Genomic DNA, 17088 nt, shown 5'->3' with positions numbered 1-17088 from the left:
CACCAATTCCATTTCCCGAAGGATCACATTCCACAAAAAGGTTTTTGAAGTCCCGGTGTAGCTAAAACCGGTGCTTGGCACATTGCCTCTTAAGAGTTTCAAAGGCCTTTGTTGCTTCCGGAGTCCATGAAAATGCATTTTTCTTCAAAATGTCATTAGAGGTGCTGCTATTCTCCCATAATTCTTACAAAACTTGCGATAATACGCTGTCAAAACCAAGAAATCCGCCAAATGCTTTATGGATGTGGATTTTCCATTCCTTAATGGCTTTAAATTTTTGTGAGGGTCTACCTTAACTCCTTCATGAGATACAATATGACCCAAATATTCCACCTCCTGGACTCCAAAAAACATTTGATCTTTGGCATATAATTGTTTCTCCTCTAATATTTGTAGCACCCTGTCAACATGTTCAACATGATCCTTCCAAGAGTTGCGTAATATAAGTATATCATCAAAAAATACTAACACAAATTTTCTAAAATGGGTTTGAAAATTGAATTCATCAAACCTTGAAATGTTGAAGGTGCATTGGTAAAGCCAAAAGGCATGACCAAAAATTCATAATGACCCTCATGATTCTAAATGCCGTTTTCGGAATGTCTTCAATCTTCATTCTGATTTGATGATCACCGAACGAAGATCCAACTTGGTGAAGTAAATTGATCCATGCAATTCATCCAGTAATTCATCAATGACAGAATGGGAACTAATCTTTAATAGTGAGCTTGTTGAGCTCCCTATAATCCGGACACATGTGCCATGATCCATCCTTCTTGTGCACCAATACTACTGGGAGCAAGAAAGAACTTTGACTCGGTTGAATTATACCAGCCTCTAGCATTTCTGCAACCATACGTTCAATTTCACTTTTTTGGACATAGGGATATCTGTACGCCTGAGTGTTTGGAGGAACACTTCCTGGAATCAGATGAATAGCATGATCATGATCACGCATAGTGGAGACCTTTGGGAGTCTCAAATACCTTGGAATGATTGTCCAGGACTTTTTGGAGATCTGGAGAAATAGATACCAATGTGGAAACATCTAGCGAACAAATGGCAATTACACCTCTTGCTCCTTTTTTAGAACTTTGTCATGCAATTAGAGCTGATTATCTTTCGTGGTTTCCCGCAATACCCCTTAATTCAACTTCCTTTCCTTCCACAAAATTTCATGAAAAGTTCTTGAAAATTAAAAGCTATTGTACCCAAGGATTGTAGCCATTGGACTCCTAGTACAACATCACACCTCCATTGGAATGGAAACTGTGGGCTAGTCAATACATATCTCCCATGGATAGCTTGATATTATGGCACTTTCCAGAACAATTTATTGTTCCTCCATTTGCAATCATCACTTGACACTCTGGTGCTGGATATAGGAAGCAATTCAATTCTTTTGCTACCCTACATGAATAAAATTGTGGGTGCTTCCTGAATCAATCAACACTATTACCTTTTTCTTCTTGATTTGTCCTTCTATCTTGATGGTTTGAGGAGTGGTAATTCCCCCAATGCATTACAAGATATGGTCAGATTTATTTGTTCTTCATCTAGGCTTTGTTCCTGAATAATCCTCTTCTTTGGACCTTTCTTGCTCCTTTTCTTCTTCCTCTTCACAATCTATGTAGAATAATTTCTTCTCAGCACACTTATGACCTTTTGTGTATTTGTTATCACAATTGTAACAAACCCTTTTGCTCTTTTTTTTCTAACAATTGTTGTGGTGTCAACCTTGTAGGTTGTGGAACTATGGGCAACAACACTTCCATCTTTATAGTTGAATGGTATGCTTCCTAGTTGCCATAATTTCTTTCCATTTTTCTTGCTAACCTGAATGCCTTCTCTAATGAATCAGGTTCCCAAAGCGCATATCATGTTGGATTATTATCCTTTAAAGATCCTATGAACACATCAATCCTATGCTCCTCCGGAATATCTTTTACCCTTATGTTCAATTTTTGGAACTCCTCAATGTGCTCCATTATTGAACCCTTTTGTTTGAGACTTATCAATTGGCTAAAAAAAAGTGTTGCTTTTTGTATCCTCATAATGTGCTATCAATTCTTCCATAAAAATTCCCAAGTGATAACTATTTACGAGAACAAAGCCATTGATACCATACAAACTAATTTGGTTCCAATATAAAGTTGCCATACGTACCTTTTGTGTGTTTGCACATTATTGAGATCGAAGAATTGCTCCATCTGTAATATCCATGTGGCGGGATCCTGCCATCAAACTTCCTCATATCGATTTTTGGATCATGGTGAGTCTTCGATCCAACATTAGGTCTATGGAATCATGATTAACATTTCTTTTGTTCTCATCATGAGTTTCCTTTAGTACTCTTTCACCCTTAGTGACATTTCTTGTAGCAATTTATTTCATATTTATCTTCAATTCTTCCATCTTATCATCCATGCCATTCACCTTAGCTTCCATGCCATCCATCTTAGCTTCCATGCCCTTTATCTTAGATTCCACGCCATTTATCTTAGCATCTGCTAGCTTTTGTGAGTGTGACATTTGTTGCATTTGTTCTTGTAATTTTGATATATCATGTAGCATTTCTTCCTCTTATTCATGAGTCATGCTAGAGCTTTCAGGTTCCTTACTAGGTGTTTGCATTTTCTTTCCTCAGGGCATCAGTTACCGATAATAATGCTTTACTATGCCCTTTGAATTCCTTCAAACCAAGCTTATGCAAAAAAATTAAAAAAAACTACACACCCTTTTTTTTCTTTGTAGAAGCCTGATATTGAATCTGATGTATCTCTGTAATTTCGAATCAAATACTTCTGAAATTTTGACCTATATACCTTCTATGTCCTCTTCCAATCCACTATTCTTTCCAAATTGGATTCTCCAAAAACGTTATGCACAATCTCCCGCAGTGACCTGATTATATACTAGTTCAGTAGAGCGAACTTTTACAAAGTGCCACGGTTCCCTTTTTCAACCTTTGACTCTGAAAAATATATAAAAAAGCTACAGTCCCGTCCTCTTTGTACCTTCTTATGAAATTTCAATCCGATGCTCAAAAAAGTTATGACGATTTTCCCAGGCACCTTTTTGAGTGAAATTTAGAGTCCAAAAAGACCAACTTCCTCAGAACATATCTCCGAAAATATCGGCAAAAAGTTCCGAAATTCAGACCCAAGTTCAGCCGATTTCTTCTCAAATGGGTTTTTTTTTTGGACTTCTGAAACGCACATAAAAAAAGTTATAGCGAAAATGCCACGATGACCTGTTTGGAGCAGCGAAACCCTAGAATCCATAGCTCTGATACCAAAATTTATGAAACAGCCACAAAAAGATAGAAAAGAGAGATCCACGCCTTAGAATTCAGCCTCTTCGAGGGAAACCTCCTTTACATTACATAAATGAACAATTCTTGGATGATAACAAATGAAAATACCTCCTTTCTATATATAGGAGTCTAAGGTTATAACATAATCAAGAGCCGACATAATAATAATAATGTAAGGGCACAATAATTAACATAGTGGGCTTCTATGTGGCACAATAGTAACAATATGGCACTACATGGGTACATCAATAATAAATAAGGGTATAACTACAATAGTAATGGGTAATCACTAGAATAGAGACCCAACAGAACCCTAATGATGAAGAAGGTGTTGATAAAATAAAGAACATAGTTTTGATCTAGCTCAAAGATAGCCTTGTTCTAAATTGTTTGCAAGGTTCAAGTAAGAGTTGTAAACTAGTGATTGATAGTGATAGCACATACAACCTTTGTTCATAGAGGTGTAAAGAAGTTGTAGTTAAAGAAGCAAAGGCATCAAATCTTAGTCCATAAAGCCTGTAATCTAGAATCTTCGTAACTTTATTTTAATTAATAGAATTAATGACCAAGGGACCAAGGACCATCATGTAACAAGGACAAAAGAAAATTTCATTCCCCATATCATTTAAGCGACTGATATTTTTTGGGCCCTCCATAGAGTGAGAACATTGGTGAGGTTTCCTTTCGTAAAAGTTAGTTGGGTTATCCCAAAATCCGCGTAACTAATTTTTATTATAATTTTAAAGAGATCTCACGTAGCGAGGACAAGATTTATATATAAAAAGAAAGCATCCAAAGCTATGTTTTGTGGCATTTTCCTTGTATTTATCTGTTATATTAAATTCTTTCCTCTACATACTTTTAACAACAAATTTTCTCTCAACAGTTGAAGGAAGCACATTTTTAGAGGGAAATAAATCATAGGGGTTTGTTTTAGAAAAATGTTTGGTATATTTGCATGAAAGGGACAAATTTCTAAGCACCTCTTCTAACACCAAAGTGGAAACATGCACCCTTGATATGGCTAAAAAGGAAAATATGAAATTTGCAATTCTAATACACGTGAACCCATGAAACTAAGCCTTGAAGATTTTGAATGACTAGAGAACATTAGAGTTTGAGAAATACATTGTTTGCAACAACTATTTTTATAGGAAGCTTGTCATCCTCTCTTTGCAAGAAACATTTTATCATGTCTTTCATTGAGTTTGTTATTAAAGAATTTTGAATTGTTGGTTTAAGCTGAGCTTGTCAAAGCTCTTGGTCCAAGGTTTGGTTGTACCGATAATTAGATTATATTGTCGGTTCTAGTATGTCATTATATTTCTAGATCACATTCTTATATGGCTCAGGTTCTTCAGGGTTATTAATGTTGTTGATCATAGGGTTGATTGATGTTATAGATATTATATTGATGAGACACATGAATGGGGATTTAATACTTTTTGTATTATAGCTAGAGTGTTGAGTGCTATGAGATTTTTCAGTTAGGGTTTGGCCTGATGGTTTTTGTTGAGTAGGGTTAATTGTCAACTTGTCCCTAAGGATTGATATGGTTGAAGCAGCTGATAAGGTTTTCATCTATATGTTGATAGGATTATGGTTTTAATAGTAGAATGTGTTGAGATAAAACATACATTACGTAGAGGGAGTTGGCTTGGTATGTTATGATTGTGTGTCTCCTAACAGAGAAGTTTAGATAGCTTAAAGTTAGGCATGTGACATATTTGTGGCATTTTGGATTATGCATGTGAGAAAGACCTAGTACTGACGAGATTCCATAGTATTGATAACAAAGATTGTAGTGGCATGGGAAGTAGTATTATGACGATGGAAATGTTGTGACCAAGAAAAGGTAGTGTTAGTATTGGAAATTATAGCAGTATTGTGACAGTGATACAACAAGAGTAGAGGAAATACAATAGTGTTATTGATAGCAGTGGCCGAGGAGCATATTCAGTGTAATCTAACTTATTATTTTATATTCTATCTTTAGGGAGGTAGTGTGGTGCAAGGAAGAGAGTGATGTCTCCCTTGGGTTGAGCCTAAAAATAATTTAGGGTGGCAGGGTGGTGTTAGGGAAAGTCAGAGCTTGTAGAGTTTTGGACCATCCTTTTAGTTGAAGCTAATAAAACTAGGGGGTTGGAGCCTCCTTCTAGTTGGAGCTAATAAATTATAGTGTTGGTGCATCCTTTAGTTAGAGCTAATAAATTAGGGCATTGGAGCCTCTTTCTAGTTGTTTTTGGAGAATCTTAGAAGTTGGAGTCTCTTGTTGATGTAATATTTAAAAACCTCTATTAAAAGTGTTCAATGGATTTTCTCCTAGAAGGGTTTCCACATGAAAAAATTCTTGTTTACTATCTTTGATGTTGAGCATTTTTTAATGATGTTGTTAATTGAGATGTGATGTTAACTTATATTAATTTATTTAGTGCTATGAAAATTAAAATTAACTAATTGAAGTGACATATGGATTCACCCCCCTCTCCCCTATTGCCAATAAAGGAGATGGTGTTCCATGAAGTTACAATTAAAATAATAAAATAATATTTACATTAGAAATTTGAAATATAGCAATACTATCTCAAAGGTAATTATGTTTTTTCTTTTTAAATTAATTTTAAAAAGATATCACATATGTAAGTGTAATTGAACTCTTATTACTTAAACGACAACTTTATTATGGATGTTTGTTACATTTTTTTTAAATGTATATATGTTTAACTCATATATTAATTTATTTTATAGGTAGTATTAATAATTTAAAATAAAATTATAGTTTAGTTAATTTTTAAGATATTTTTAATTTTGGCAATGTGAGATGTCTTATCAAATAAATATTTTAATGTTACCTGTGAATTAATGTCTAATAGAATAGATCCATCTTAAATTTCTTAAAGCACAATCCTCTTTTAGAACACAATGTTTAAAAAATTGTTTACACATAGAGACTTCATCCCTCATTAGTCCTTGCTAGACCTATGGTTAATGCACACATACACACACATAACTTAAATTTCATTTTTCAATCCATAATAAATTCAATGCCTTGAAAATTCTTTTGGACACTTGAATTTTGCAAATGACATAACTTAAATGCCTATTTGGTTTTAAACGAAATCAACTAAAGTCATACCTAAAAAGGAAAAAAGTGTAAAATAATGAGACTACTCGAAATGATTTAACCATAGTTTTTTTTCAATTACTTTATATAATATATACATAGTTGACACTAAAATATTTTACGTAACCTTTTTATTGGAATATTTTATTCTCAAATAGAATTTATTATTGTTGTTAATATTCCTTAAATACTAAATGTTAAACTTAAATACCTCATGTTAAGTTGAAGTTATATATATATATATATATATATATATAAATATATATATATATATATATATATATATATATATAGATATTCAAATAATTTATTTAAATCATGTATTGGAATATTCTTAAAAAATAAGATTTATATATGCTCCTCATAAAAAAAATATTTATAATTTTAATCACTCTATCACTCTTTAAAGTTGATATAAAATTATGCTATTTCATATGAATACAAAAATATAATATCTATGATTTAGACTGAAATGTTTTTACATATAGTTTGTTTATATTACATGGTAATATCAACAATTAATTAATTTAGCATAGTGAGAGTAGGATTATTGATGTTTTCCTAGAATCATCTTTCCCCTCCACAACTCCTCCCTACTGTATAGCTCCTCCCCTTTCTTTAATTTTTTTTTTTCTTATTTTAATTTTTCTTTAAATCATTTTTTAAAAATTGTTCTAATGTTTTTCTTATTTCTTTTGAATGTTTTAATTTAATTTTAATTGTATTTAATTTATTTATTTATTTTTTTTTTTTTTTTTTAATTACCTAATCAAATATTAATTATTGTTTTATTTTTTCTTCTTTTCTTGGTTAATTTTTTTTAATTTTTTTCTTAATTATGTTTTTCTGAAATTTTTTTTTTATATTTTTTAATTTTTTAATTTTAATTTTAATTTTTTTAATTTTTTAATATTTATCTTTTATAAGTAAATTTTGCTTTTTTTTTTTTTACCATTTTTATGTTTCATTTTTTTATCTTGTTTTATATTTTATTTTTTTGGGTCATGTTTTTATTTTATTTTTTATGTTTTAATATATGTTTTTATTTACTTGTTATTATTTATTTTTTTAAATTGTGGTTTTTTTGTTTTAGTTTTGATTTTTTTTCAATGTTTTAATTTTTGTTTTTTTTGTATTTTTCATTTTTATTTATTTGTCTAGTTATTTATTATTTTCATTGATTTTATTTTTCCCCTACAAAGTCTGTGTCGATCATCGACTAGCAACTTGATCCCACTATGTGTCAATCTGATAGTTGATTTAATGTTTTCGTATGGATCGCATTTGTCACCGCAATGTGTCATTTTCATGGTTGGTATTTAAGTTTTCCTTACAATGGGTCGAGTTTTCCTAAATTTCTTGTCATTTGCATGGTTTTTATTTATTTATTTTTGCAATGTGTCGAGTTATCTTAGGTCAACTTTTGAAAATTGTTATAGTTTTAGCATTTAAAAAATAAATTACTCTTATTATAATGACTCTTTCATTCAAATTTTCATTAAAAAGAAATAGTCGTAAATATTTTCCATAATACCTTCGTTGAAATATGTTGAAAGCTTACATTTTTTCTTTAGACATGATATTTGGTTTTAATTCCATAGTTGAAAATTTGTCAAAAATTTAATATTTTTCTAAGTCATGATATTTTACCTTTAACGCTATGGCTAAAAATAATTATAAATATTTTTTCTTTAACACCATCACTAAAAATTGTTGGAATTTTAAATCTTTTCAAAGATGTGATATTTTATCTTTAATGTCATGCCTAAAAATCATTTGAATTTTAAGGATTTGTAGAGACATGATATTTTATGTTTAATGCCATGCTTAAAAATCATTGGAATTTTAAGGTTTTTTTGAGTCATGGTATTTTATATTTAATGTCATTATTAAAAAATGTTAAAACTTTGCCCTGAAAATAAAAGGCAATATTCCAGTATCAACACTTTTCATTTTCAACATGTTTCTTGCACCAAAAAAATTGGATTTTATTGGCTTTTACTATCATTTTTTAAAAATGTTGAAAATTACCCGAAAAAATACGTTATTCTAGCATCAACACTTTTCATTTTTAAGGTGTCTTTTGCACAAAAAAATGGCATTTATTACCTTTTACTGTAATTTCTTTTAAATGTTGAAAATTTACCCCGATAAAAAAATTGTTATTCCGGCTTCCACACTCTTCATTTTTAGGCTATTTTTTCATGTTTCTTTGGGGTTTTTTTGGGCTAGAGTTCTCTTTTTGAGTTTACAGTTCATGTCTGATAGTTGACCTTGTTATGTGTCTAACTAGTACCTAGAGCCATAAGAGGACCTGGACTTCTATGGGAATGGAATTCCACAGAAGCCAAGCATGCTTCCATTGCATCAAGATGGTCATTGGTGTGCCTATGGCTCCTATGGAAAGAAGCAAGTCTATCCATCATATCCCAATGAATTTCATGTAGATCATTCATAAGAGAAATTACTTCAATTTGATCATCATGCCTTTGTTGTTGCATTTCCTATAGAGTTCCCATCATATTCCGCATTTGCATGTCTAGGGAAGCCAGAGAAAGTGGTTGATCCACCCGACTTGGAGATGACACCTAGTCCTGAGCTAATACCTCCTCCACCACATAACCCTCCCCCTGTTCTTCCCAACCAACTATCCTACTCCCCTCACCCACACATTTTCCCCGAGGTCCTACTCCCCTTCAGGGTCAACCTTGTTGATGAAACATCCATAGGTCAAACACACAACCCACTCGAACATACCGCTGGGTCCTTGTGTAGACCCAAAAATTTGAAGAGTCCACCCAATACTAGAAACACAACTACAAACTCTGAGTCCTCACCCAACTCCCTTAATATAGGAACCATAAAGAACAAAACCTCTAAACATGAAATTCAACCAGGGAAACCACCTTGGCTAGCCAAATTCAAATGAGTCATAACCCAACACCTAGACCGCTAATGGGGTGATAGAGAATTATAAAAAGAATGTCCTATGAGAATGAGAATAGACACAAAATTATTGAAAGTGAAGGACCACGAAACATACTTAGAAAAAAATTAGTAAGCGAATAAGGAGCTAACCTTCCACAAGTCCTAGTAACTAGAAGAAGCAATCTCATGTCACCGTCCTACAATCAGCAAGAGAAATGAGAGCTCCTCCCTACCCTATCTCCTATATCCCACAACAACTGAGAGGGCTTACAAACTTGAAAACCTTGTATTTTTCCACACCTCACAACAATGATATGTAATTAAACTTTTCCATACGAGTGAGCATACACAGGTTAACAACTTGTGCATACTCGTCTTCAGAAATTCCTAGCACACTCTTTCCCATACCAAAAAACCATCAAAACCATAAATGGACTACGACATCATAAAATTCTTAGTCTCCTTCTTGTTAATTCTATTCTTCGTATGCAAGTTGTCCTGGACATTCCACCTACCATCTGCACCTATCATTAAAACATGTTACGTCAGCTCTACGCTACCCTCTTCTACTTAGATTATCCACGACCATTGGGGTAATCTTAATTTTATAGTTATAAATGAAAGATTTTGATATATTTTTATTATCCTCTCTACATCAATAAATGGAATTTCAAATATTAACTATCTTGTACCTTTAAATTCATGTTTATCTTTTCATAGTTATATACTACAATTATAAAATTACCATGTAGAGTATCAAATAATTAATCACATCATCTAAAAAATTGGTCCAATATGCATATGCCAATCACATTTGATAATTTATTTGTGCTAGCTTTAACTATAGCAATGAAAAAAGGCCAATTTTCAAAGTTAGATAGAAGAAGGTATTGACAAAAATCAGCACAAAATCTCTCCTCTCTACATGACTACATCTTTGATATAGATTATTCATTTTCTATTATTTCTCCCATTCTTAACCTCCCTCTCTTAGATCCTCATTGCCTCGTATTCTTAAAAGAAATCATCATAAATATTCATCCAAAAGGCCCACAATTCATTACTTATGTTGTGATGGATGATAAGATTTCCAATGTGCCTGCCTTGGTGCTACAAGAGTGGAAAGAATTCTCTCATTTTCAACTGCAATGGCTTTACTATGTTCAAGTCAAGAAAGAACCATGTGTTTAGAGTGGAAAACTATCCTCATATTCAATATATAAGCATAAAATGGAGTAAAAAAAGTTTATGCAAGAGTAGAAAATGAAAAAAATAAATAAAGGATATAATTAGAAAAGATGGTAAAAGGGATGTGAAAGACAATCATTTCACAACTCAACATGTTGTATCCTCATAGTGGCCCTCATTAAATCATAAAATACCCGCAATACCATCATCAAGGGATCCCTTTATCTGTTTCTGCATGGTTGGTCTTTGTAGAAATCTCATACACCTCATAATGAAGAAAAATACTTAGCCATTTCCATTCTTTATCCCATAATTGTTTTCTCACTTCATGAATAGTAGGAATGAAGTTCACCTTTATACACATGTAGAGGACTCCTAGAATGCATGGACTAAAAGAGAAAATGGAAAGGTGTAGGAAATGTAGTTTTGGTGGAGGTATGATAGGGCTTAATGTGGGAATGAGGGATTGGAACCTTGAGGTAGCTTCTTCACAAAAAGAGTATTGATTATTTGGTGCTTCCAAATATATGACTATGAGATACTAGAGCTCTTAGAGGAGTCCACAATTATATGGAATATTTTTTTATCTAGATAGTGAATTCCATAAACTCATTCACACAATGGATTTATAATGTTGAGACTACAAGTGTATAAAATGATACAACAACCTAGGTGAGGGAAAGGTGTTTGTAGGCTCAATGTGTTGAGAACAACTTTGACACTACTATTCAGATGCACACAAAAATGTAAGTTAATCATGGATTTCAATTGATAATCCACAAAAATATAAATACAATATTCATGATCATTGTGTTCGTCCTCCAAGGTCTCATGGACTACAACGATGGTTCATGTTTCTCACTAGAAAACTGATGGATTGGGTGTCTAATAATGCATAATTAGAGTTTTGAATATTGTTCTTATGATAGGTAACTATCAATAGAAATGGAACAATGAGGTAGAGGTTTGTTACGGGAGTAAATGTACATGGCAATTAGCACAGTATACACCTATGGACTCTCCACCTAGGGAAGAAAAATGTATTCAATAAACAAAACATGTGTCTATAGGAGAAGTGATGAACATGATGCAATAATTCTTGACCTCGTACAACACATTGATGAGAATATTGGAGAGAGAAGAAGGAGGGGTATTTAGTGATGTTGAAGGATTAGAAAATCCTACCAAGAATAATATGCATGAATAACTTTAGAAGGTAAAATTTCTAGAGTTTTAGGGGTCCATAATAAGCAATCAAAGCTTAGTTAGAGAGAATGGATATGCACTTTTTATTCAAGGATTAGACTTCTTACTTCAAAATACATATGGGTTCCTTCCAAATAGGGAAATTCCTTATTGCAGTCAAAATCACTGCCACCACAATTAGGGAAGCATATATCTAAATTTTCCTATAATTTATTTGAAAACCATTAATGTATGTATCAATAATTCATTGAGACACAATTTAATGAATTCAATTCATTAAGGTAAGGGAACACATATATGTGAGTGAGGAAATATAATGATTTTTTTGAGATATACCACATATTTAAACACTAAAATTTTCTGTCATAATTTTTTTTATGGGCTAAATTACAATATCAAAGAAATGATGAGGATTGTAATACTTGTACCTTACATAAGCTTGGTCAAAGGACCATTATAGTTTATGAGGAGATTGTGCATAGTGGATAGTATATAACACCAAGATATAGAGTCTCGAGACTTGAAATGTTGACATATTCATACTAAGGTAGTAGACTTATGATAATACACAACTATGTGCCAAGGAAATAAGCAATTTGTAAAGGACATGGTTAAAAGGTATCTACAAACATCCTTAAAAACTACTAGTATGGTGGTTCCATCCAACATAGTAGAATCAACCAACACAACACCAGACCCACTTTTACTCAATGGGGTGGAAGGAAGCAACCTCCTAAGAGGGGGTTCTAGACCCGTGGGGGGTAATATTTCTAAATGTATTGTCCTAAAGAATATAGGGGTATCAATAAAAGGTGATGTTGAATAATAGATACAAACTAGGAAAGGCTAATAAAATTCATACAAAAATGAATAACTACGAGGGAGAGTATCATTCCACATTGTTGGAGATATCAAATGAGATTAATGACCATAATTTTACCATCTCAATATGTCTAGGGACTTCTAAAATATTTTTATCTCATGATGCACCAACTAGATTAAAAATCTATATCATAGAATATAAATATTTTAATTAAATACATATGGCATTATGAGTGAAGTAAGATGTGGGATGTTTTGGAAAGGATTATGAGATTGAATTAGATGTGTGTGTAGCTCAAGGGTATTTATTTACATTACATTTTGGAATACTATGACATTTTTATAGAAATGGAATAGTTAGGAAACCATGAACTAGTTACATATTGTAAAAATAAGAAACTTGACTCTAAAGATGACATGGGAAATAAAAGGAAATTAATTGCAAAGAATAGAGAAGTATCATTGAGGTTCATGTCATCCTCACCACTAAATATGAACATACAAAAATGGTAAAACCTTTGTGTTGTAAGATCTAGCAACAAAAAAGAAGGGCTGGGTAAATTTAGGACGGTACCCAATATTGTTATAATATAAACATGTATTTATAGAGTAGTTACCTAGATTACCAACAGAAAGAAAGTTAGAATTTTCAATTAAAATCAAACTAAGAGCATATCCTATTGTGAGGGATACTTACTGCATGACTACACTAGAATTACAAGAACTTAAAATATAGATTCAAGTTATTTTTTCTTTACCATTTATTTGACCAAACATATCACCTTGGAGAACGCTAGTGATATCTATAAATAAGAAAGATGGACCATTGAAAATTTTCAATCATTACCATTACTTTAACATGGTGAAAAAAAAATATCAATATCCACGCCACAGATCATAATCTAGTTCACCATATAGAATGAGAAACTATATTTTAAGAAATATATTTAAGATTGGGATACTATTAGTTGATAATTAAAGAACAAGATATCTGAAAAGTTGGACTATATAAAATGAAAAACTATATTTAAAAAAATATATTTAAGATTGGGATACTATTAGTTGATAATTAAAGAAGAAGATATCTAAAAAGTTGCATTCAAGAAGAGAATTGAAAATTGTAGGTTTGTAGTGGTACCTTTCAAATTAACAAATTCTCGAGGGCTCATTAGTTTGATTAATGGAGTATTTTAAATATTTGGATGATATTCTATAAGTATGTTTATATGATATTTGGATATATTGTTTATATGATATTTGGATATATTCAATCATGTACCTGAGCATAATGAACATTTACAAAACAAATTAAAATGTCTTAGAGAAAATAGGACATATGGACATATTATGTGGAGAAAGGGAACCACAATTGATTTTACAATGATTGAGGTAATCATAGAATGGATGGAACCTACAAAATTACATAGTTTCATGGGATGGATAGTTTAATATTTAAAATTTATGAAGGATTATTAATGACTAGGAATCATGTGACATAACTGCAATATGGACTAAGAAATGGGAAGAAGCATTCTAAAAATTAAAAGTATTCTTAACCATTACTCCAATTTGAACGTACCCAACATGGATCAAGACATTGTAGTATGAATAGATGCATTAAAGGAAGGACCAGGGGGATTACTTATTTAAGAAGATATGGCCCTAACCTATGCTTAAAAATCTATGACCGTTCACATTTTATTGGTAAAAGTTGTTTGTAAATGTTATTAAAAGGGAACATGATGGCAAAAATAATTCACATTTTTAGACTAATATACCTGATAACTTTAAACATTATTTGACACGTCATCTAAAGGTCTATTGAGGTAGATATAGTCCCAGTTTTTATTCTTAGGAAGATGCATCTCATATGTGTTAATTTTTTTCTTATCTATTTTGAAATATCACGGTGAAAATTATTGTATGAAGGTTGTATATTGTTGCGCACTTTATCTAATTACTATAATTGACAAGACTTAATATTTGAGGGAATTTATTTACAAATGACCTAGTTATATGACTATGATTATTATTATTATGTTGTAACTTGAATAATTGTTATGATTATTACCATGATGTTGTACATTGCATAATGGTTTATGTTAGAGTAAATATGATCACGGTTAAATAGATAAATTATAACTTCAAATGATATTAAAATGAATCAATTATGCATGAGTTAGATGAAATGAATGAAAATATTAATAATAAAAATAATATATGACATGTTGAATTCTATATAATTTTTATACTTTCATAATAATATAACATAAAACTATAAGCATACTTTGACAAAAAATAATAATAATATTATGCGAGAGTAAATATGATCACGGTTAAATAGATCAATTATAACTTCACATGATATTTAAATAGATCAATTATAACTTCACATGATATTAAAATGAAACACCTATGCATGAGTTAGATGAAATGAATGAAATATTAATAATACAAATAATCTATGACATGTTGAATTCTATATATTTTTTAATAGTTTTCCTAATATAATATAATATAAAATTATAAGCCTATTTTGACCAAAAAAAATTAATAATATCTAATTGACTTAAAAAAGGATAATTATTTTATAAATTGTTTTATATGTTTAATATAAATTATGAACTTACTAATACTCAATGTAGTGAATAGAGGCAAAATGAACATGTTCATTAAAAATGGGTAGCATTCATATCTCCCGATTCTAACACTTTTTGTATAACCTAGATTGAAAATTTGAATTCCATTTTTTTTCAAAATTACATATTATTATCTCATCATATAATTTAATATATCATTGATGAAGATAACTACATATCATTATTTAATATATAATATATTATATATTATATTATTGAAAAAGATATACATTAAGTTAATATATTTAATTTAATGAGTATTATATATATATATATATATATAATATAATATATATATATATATATATATATATATAATATATATATATAATTAGTAAAATATAATTTAACATATTGTTGATAAATATATACATTAAATTAATGTATTTAATGATATAATATTATAAATTATTATAATAATTTGTTATAAATTTTACTCATTTCATATATATATATATATATAGATATTAAAAAGGTGCAAATTTTCTTTATTTATAGTACATTTATTTTCTTAAGCAAGTAATTTTCTACTTATAATTTTTTACTATAAAGGTTAGAAATTTCGATAAGAGCATCTCAAAATAGAAAAAATCAGAGGTTAACAAATTTAAACATGAAATAGTTGAAATCATTGAGTGGATTTGATATATTTTCTTTTTTTTCCATTTTTATTTTGAACATCTATCCAACATGTGGAGTTGGGAGTTGTTAATTAGGTTACCACCATGGCCAGACTATTTTTTGGGTTATCCTCTCATTCTCTGACTGCAATGGGAGTTACATCTTTGTCATTATCTGAATTGTCAAACTCATGTGACCTCTTTTTCCCTCCATGGAGTTTCTCTAAGGATAGTTCCATATTTGATGGTTCTTCCTCTGGAAAGGGGGATGCAACTTTCTTTATTTCTGCTTGTGAGGGAGACCAATATTGGCTAGTAGATTGTTGGGAATGCTTTAGATCAACATCTTCTGATGGAGGTTGAGAAACAACGGGAGGCTATCTTGCTTGGGTGCCTGAAGAGGGTTCCTTTGGAGAGGACTAATTAGTTATGGATGGTTGTGCTACTGGAGATTTTGAAGAAAGAGGGATTTTCCAATCTAATTGAGGGGCATGCTGACCTTTTTTTATTTTTTCGAAGCTTTGATGAGTTGAAAGAGGGGCCATTATGTTGCAAATTCCCTACCTCTTGGCAAGATCTACTATGGAAGGTGGTGATCTCATAGTCCAAATGTTAATAGGGGCTAACACAATCAATTAATATTGATTTTATCTGGAAAACCATCATTAAGTTCTATCTCTAAACATATTCTTGCAAATGTGTAGAAGCCTTTCTGGAATCTTTCTGTGTCTATTTTGATGAAACATCAAAGGATTCAACCTATCTCTTCCACATATTGTGGGTTGTAGAGGGTGATCGAAATGTTACATAGCCTTACCATATAGGAGTCTTCATTCCCTCCATAGTTAGAGGATTAAAGATGGGAAACCGAGGTTCTAAAGAGAGGCCCAAATGCCCCTAGAACCAAGGATCTTAATATAGGGCCTCTAGACGATCCTTTGGGTTAGTGAAGTGTGCAATAATGTATCCTTTAGAACAAAGAAAGAGGGAGTAATATGTGGTTTAGATATTGTTTAACCAGTATCTTGGAGTTAGAGTTGAGGGATAGAACCCATTAAAGCGATAGATAATTGCATTTTAACAAAGTGATATGCATGCATAATAGAAGTATCTTTCATTACCTTTACAGATGGAATTTCCTTGGAATTATCAATGATGAAGGATGGGTTAGAGAGAGATTTTGGAACCATACCATCCTCACCACTTCAATGAAATATTTCCTTAGGGAGACTCCTTAACCCTAGA

General features: G+C 31.1%; 1 pseudogene; it reads right to left on the bottom strand.

Moving 5' to 3' along the window:
- Positions 1 to 16686, bottom strand: part of LOC149158675 (protein GAMETE EXPRESSED 1-like) — a 23377-nt pseudogene extending 6691 nt beyond the window's left edge.
- Between the last annotated feature and the right edge of the window lie 402 nt (positions 16687 to 17088).

Source organism: Pinus tabuliformis, chromosome 5_2, assembly GCF_031772625.1.
Source record: "Pinus tabuliformis cultivar Carrire ecotype Pingquan chromosome 5_2, CPIR1, whole genome shotgun sequence".
Taxonomy (NCBI): Eukaryota; Viridiplantae; Streptophyta; class Pinopsida; order Pinales; family Pinaceae; genus Pinus; species Pinus tabuliformis.
Note: the sequence above shows the minus strand (reverse complement) of the source record. Positions and strands in the feature narration are given on the sequence as shown.